General features: G+C 44.2%; 1 non-coding gene across 1 annotated transcript; it reads left to right on the top strand.

Moving 5' to 3' along the window:
* Nucleotides 1-4,437: 4,437 nt before the first annotated feature.
* On the top strand, nucleotides 4,438-4,509 carry Trnap-ugg. The gene has a single exon. It is a non-coding gene; the product is annotated as a tRNA-Pro (tRNA).
* Nucleotides 4,510-6,449: the final 1,940 nt, after the last annotated feature.

The raw sequence follows: 6,449 nt of genomic DNA on the forward strand, positions 1-6,449 counted from the left end.
CGGAGTTTGACCCAATCTTTGCCGGAACGGAATATGAATATCCAAGACAATTTTTGAAAAAAATCAAAGATATATGTAAGAAATAACGGTTCGAGGAGTCGAACTGGACTCGATTCGACGTAATCAAGTTAAGAGGGGAGGCTGACCGATGGTTTAACCAGTATCGACATTTTGACTGGAATTTCGAAGAATTCGAACGAAGTGTGATTGGTCACTTCGATAATGATTACTTGCGGTTGAGGCTGCAGAAAGATTTGTTTACTAAGAGTCAAGGGAAGGAGGAAGTTAATCTGTTTATTGCCCAGAAGTTGACAATGTGTCAAAGATTAAATCTAGGTATACCTATGGAAAATTTGGTGCCACAAATAAGAGTGCTTTTACGACCAGACATACAGATGGCCCTAATAGAACGGCCAATTGGTAACATGGAAGAATTGACTAAGGTTGCCACAGAAGTGGAATGTCAATTGGAATTTATTCATGGTGGAAGAGGTTTGAGAGAAGTTACGACTGGGCAGGAATTAGTCCCGGTTGGTCCTTGATCGCGTCCTATGAATTATGGTTGTCGATTTTGTGGTGGAAGTCATCCGAATCGAGGCTGTCCACGGCGAGCAGTGGCGGGTCCCAGTCAGAATGAATCTCAGAGACCATTAATTATCTGAATTGCCTGGACCAAGTGAGAGGGCCCCGAATAGAGGTAACGAGGGTCCTGGACGACAGGAAAACTAGCAGAGACCCCGTGCAATGGAGCCTGCAGTAGGTCTCTCGAGATGGGCTCCATCGAGGGCAGAAGAAGACAATATCTCTTACCGCGAATCACAGTGAAATACCACCGAACGGAATTGACTGCACTAATAGATACAGGTGCTTCCAATTCATTTTTGAGAACCGAGCATTATAAAGATGAGATACCAAAGTGTGGGGGATATGCTTGGTTGGCCGATGGGCAACGTGTACGAGTAGAAGGTCCCGTAGAAATAGAGATGAAAATTGGTAACGGCACTACAAAAGTTGATGTATACTTAATGGATGGATTGAAGAAGGATTTGGTGATCGGGATGGAGTGGTTACATCAAGAAGAGGCCACGATTGACCACCGACAAGGCGGCATATATTTCAGGGTACGAAAGAGGCAAGCGGCATATTAGACGCAGGCCGGAAAATAAATAAAGATGTATCCACCGGTTATATTAAACAGTTTTCCTGATGTTTTCCAGGAGGATTTGACTCAGCCGACCACCCGGTTAGTGGAACATGAAATTAAATTGAAGACCGACAGCCCATTCAGAATACGCCGGTACAAGTTTTCTATGGAGAAACGGCGATTGATAGAAGAAGAGGTAGAAAATATGCTTCGGGCGGGAGTGATTAGGAGAAGTCATTCACCCTACAGCTCGCCCATTGTGCTGGTGCGGAAACCAGATGGGTCTACTCGATTTTGCATAGACTACCGCCAGCTCAATGGGCTGACCGAGAATGAAGTGTCGGTGTTACCCCCGATTCCGGACGTCCTAAGAGACATAGGCCAGGCGAAAGTATTCACGTCACTAGACTTGAAAAGTGGATACTGGCAGGTACCCATGTCGCCTGCCAGTATTCCAATGACGGCCTTTCACACACCCGATGGGGCTTCGTATGAGTTCGCTGTGATGCCCTTCGGGCTTAAAAACGCCCCAACAACTTTCCAAAAATTGATGGTGGAGGTGCTTGCGGGATATGTTGATAAATTTGTATACGTTTATTTAGATGACATCATTATATATTCGAGTTCACGAGAAGAGCATGTGCAGCACCTCACCCTGGTTTTGGAACGCCTAAGGTGTCATGGATTACGATGCAGTTTAAAAAAATGTAAATTTGGGTTATCAACATTGAACTACCTAGGTCACACTATCACAGCCACCCATAATGAAGCTCAAGGAAAACACCTAACGAAGATCGAGAATTTAAGTCCCCTACTACGATAAAGGAGCTACAACAGTTCCTTGGGGTAGCAAATTGGCTCCGTGAGTATATCCCAAACTTTTCAACGATTGCCGCCCCCGTAACCCGTTTGTTAGGGAAGAGGAAATTTGTTTGGGACAGCGAGGCCGAAGAGGCATTCCAGGAACTGAAGCGAGCTCTGTTACAGCCCCTGAAGTTACACCAACCAGATCACACGAAAGAATTTGTCCTGCAAACGGATGCTAGTGCCGTCGGGATGGGGACGGTACTGTATCAAGAGGGGCCGGAGAATGAAAAACTGGTAATTTCCTGTGCCAGCGCGAAGTTCAGCGGAGCAGAGACAAGATACCATTGTAACGAGCAGGAGGTCCTGGCGGCCGTCTGGGCATGTCGGCGATACAGGCCCCTGCCCGAGAACCGCGAATTCATACTACGCACCGACAGCCGAGCCCTGTTGTGGCTTGATCGGTACAAAGAGGAACGAGCGAAACTAACTAGATATGCTCTCCTCTTACAGGAGTTTAACCTTAGAGTGGAGCATTATCCCGGAAAACACAATAATCTTCCAGATTTCTTGAGCAAGAATCCCTGCGAAGAATACGTAGAACAGGAGGACGAGGAAAAGATTAGCCTCCCATTAAAAAAGGAAGAGGAGCGAGACATGCCAATATTATTGACGACTACCCGATTAGACAAAGAACCCGTTGAAAAAACCACTTCCAGAATACCACCCGTTTTCCTACAAGAGATATTGCTAAATCAGGTCGATGAGGAGGTACCACTACCACTGTTCGAACGAATTGTAAAGGCGCAACGGGAGAGCCCGGAATATGGGGAGACTCGTGCTAGAATTCAACGACTTCAAGCCGGGGAGGAAGAGGCGCAACTATCTTGGGAGAAGACATTGCGAGACCAGTACACCATCCAGGATGGGTTGGTGTGGTATACCGGCGAAGAGGAGGATGGATTACGTTTAGTGGTACCTATAAACTTCTGGAGGGAGGTGATGCACAAATTTCATGACAGCCCGGAGGCGGGACATCCCGGTCGGGACGAAACCATACGAGCCATCGCTAGGATATATTACTGGCCGGCGATGAAGAAACAGCTAAAAACATACGTGAGACACTGCCTGATCTGTGCTGCCACGAAACACGGGGGGGGGCGTGGCAGGAGCGAGCCCCGGGCCCCGAGAAGGCCTTGGCAAGTAATAAGCCTAGATATGATGGGGCCATACGAAACGACAATCAAGAAGAATAAATATTTACTGGTACTTGTAGACCTGTGCTCGAAATGGACGGAGGCGGTGCCGATCCCTAAAATTACCCCAAGAACATTAATCGACTTCTGTGAACAAGTCTTTCAGCGATAGAGTTACCCGGAGATGGTAATTAGCGACAACGGACCAAAGTAGATATATGAGGCGGATTCTGGACCAGGAAGTGACGTGGCAAGGTCACCTGGGGTCAAGGTCACCCCAAGGTCATGTCAAGGTCACATGGGGGGGTCAAGGTCATGTCAAGGTCACCTGAGGTCAAGGTCACGTGTGGTCAAGGTCACCTGAGGTCAAGGTGGCATAGGGTCAAGGTCACCTGGGGTCAAGGTCTTGTCAAGGTCGCCTAGTGTCATTCAGTGGCTTCTTGTAGACATTGTCGTTGTGCAAGAGATGCGTGGGTGTTGGCATGCAAGAAGTGTCATGGCGGCATGGAAGTGACGTCATACAAGAAGTATCATGGCGCATGGAAGTACCGTCATACAAAAAGTATCATGGCGGCATGGAAGTAACGTCACATGGCCAGTTGGTGGTAAATTTAAAATTCAATCACGATAAGGGAGGCCAATGACCTCCAAACAGCATTGCGTCATTCTTATCCAGTATTGCATCATTCTAGACCAAGGTCACGTCAAGGTCATCGACCTCTGGTTGTTTAGGGTCAAGGTCATCGACCGCTGGTCGACTGGGGTCAAGGTCAAGTCAAGGTCATGACCTCTGGTCGTCTGGGGACAAGGTCGCGTCAAGGTCAAGTCAAGGCCATCGACCCCTGGTCGTCTGGGGGGCCAAGGTCACGCCGAGGTCCTGTCAAGCAAATCGACCTCTGGTCGTCTGGGGTCAAGGTCGCGTCAAGGTTATCTACCTCTGGTCGTCTGGGGTCAAGGTCAAGTCAAGGTCATGACCTCTGCCCGTCTGGGGTCAAGGTCGCGTCAAGATCATCGGCCTTTGGCCGTCTGAGGTCAAGGTCACCTAGGGTCAAGGTCACCTCAATTTAACTTGTTTTCTACTGGTTCAGACTTGTTTCCTACAGGTTTAGACCTGTTTTCTACAGGTTCAGACCTGTCTTCTACAGGTACAGACTTGTTTTCTACTGATTCAGACCTGTTTCCACAGGTTCGGACTTGCTTTCTAGTATAAACTGTAACCTGATATATTATTTCCTTTATAATTGTAGTGTTAACAAAAATTCAAAATTCAAATTCAATTCAAACATAGCATGAGCCTCTTTAGCTCAGTGGTAGAGCACTGGTCTTGGAAACCGGAGGTCGTGAGTTCAAATATCACAGGAGGCAATTAAATTTTTTTTCAAAAATGTCAGGTGTGGGATTCGAACCCACGCTCCCTTTAGGGAACAAGGCTTAAACAAGGCGCCTTAACCACTCGACCAACCTAACTCGATTCGTATATGGAAAAGAAACGAGATAAAAATTTTTTTATATCTATTTATTGGCATAAAGTAGGTGTAATACATGATGTATATGGGATAGTTATTCAACATCATATTCGAACTGTTGCTGAAAGTTCTTTATAACATAAACTACAAAATTTTATATGCATTCCACAAATCCAGCAGACTTCCACATGGGCGCAAGGTAGAAAAATAACGTTTCGTTCTTGCTTTCGACATATTCGGCAAACCTTTTCAGGCGGTCCCCAGCATTCGTCCTCAGGAACGGAATTTGGCATTACTTCGATTGGCTTCCTACCAGACATTACGCTCTCTTTAAAAGCACCTATTGCTACACTTGACTATGATATACTGAAGAATAATTGGACATCTAATGATTAAATTTACAGAACAAAAGTTGTGTTTTTAATCCCTTTGTTTCCTGATAGCAACTTGAATATTATACAATGGAGGTGGTAGGGTTGTAATTCTTGAAGGAGCTGCGCTACTGAACCGTATGTTGTTGATACCAGTCAATCTGGAGGACTGCGGTAAAAATGTGGAGTTTATGCTGTTTTCGCTACATTAACCATAATACTTTTGAATGATTTTTGCAATACTCTTCAGTATTAATACAATTGTAGCGACTGTTATAAAGTAAATAAGTCCAGAAATTGTATTCAAATCTGTTGTCGTATTTTCAGACGCTACGATGAGTGCGTCTGCGTATACATCTTCATAATCGGAGCAGTTTAAAATAGGTAATGACCTCCAGGTATCAAAATCTCCAATCGACTTATTTTGAAACGTTATTCTCAACTTGTAGAATTTAGAATGTTCCGGAATTGACGCCCCGAAGACCCTCAGCTTTCCACCATTAACTATATTACGTCTCATCTGAATTAACGTATGTGGGCATGTATCATTCTCGCTAACATTTCTGTAGCATACATACATTTCGTGTACGTTGTGTATATCATGTACGTACAACACATTTTGTAGTACTGCAGTTAAAATTATGAAATTGGAACGTAAAACGACCATTGTTATTAAGCAACAGACCACTGTCTATAAACGAATGAGGTACATAATGATTTGTAAAGTCTTATAACTGGTTTTTCTTATTCATGAAAGGTAGAGGGAGAGAGGAAATAAAACAAACAAGGACAAGTAAACATATATTAAGCATATTAAAATATAATAAATATAATATTATAACGTAATTGGTACAATTCTTGTAGATGTAGGTCCATTCTTCGCTACGGAAAATCGATGAGGATTCGTAAATACACCATCCCATTTGTCTTGAATGTTCATTTTTTGAAACTGTTTAGCCATTTTACACTGGTTGTCGTAGTGTGTTATTTCGGATTTTAGTTGGCGAATTTTTTCAAGATGTTTATCTAATAATGGCTTGAGAATTTTAGAAGTCGTTTCAATTCTTCTCTTGAATCTATCTCTATCCGCAGCAAAAAATTCCCAGTATCTACGCCGAGCTGCAGTAGATGCAAAAGTCCACGTTTTCATTAGATGCACTTTATTTTTAGATTCGTCGAAAGTAACTGTTTTCTTCTTCATTGCGGCAATAGGTTGTATACCCAAAGGAAAAGATCTTCGCAGTTCCGCCTGCTGCATCTGACTGTTTTATTTGGATTCATATGATATGAACAACGGAGTACATCTACATGGAAACGTGGTGGGGGGTTATCCCAGTAATTTTCGCATTTTTCAACGTTTACCACATTGGCTAAGTGCTGCCAGCTGGAGGGAACCAATTGCGGTAGTATTTTCTCTAAATAATCCAGCTGTTCACGTCCTCTCACATAAATTATATTATATCGGTAC

Source organism: Anoplophora glabripennis, unplaced genomic scaffold (genome assembly GCF_000390285.2).
Source record: "Anoplophora glabripennis isolate ALB-LARVAE unplaced genomic scaffold, Agla_2.0 scaffold1035, whole genome shotgun sequence".
Classification (NCBI taxonomy): Eukaryota; Metazoa; Arthropoda; class Insecta; order Coleoptera; family Cerambycidae; genus Anoplophora; species Anoplophora glabripennis.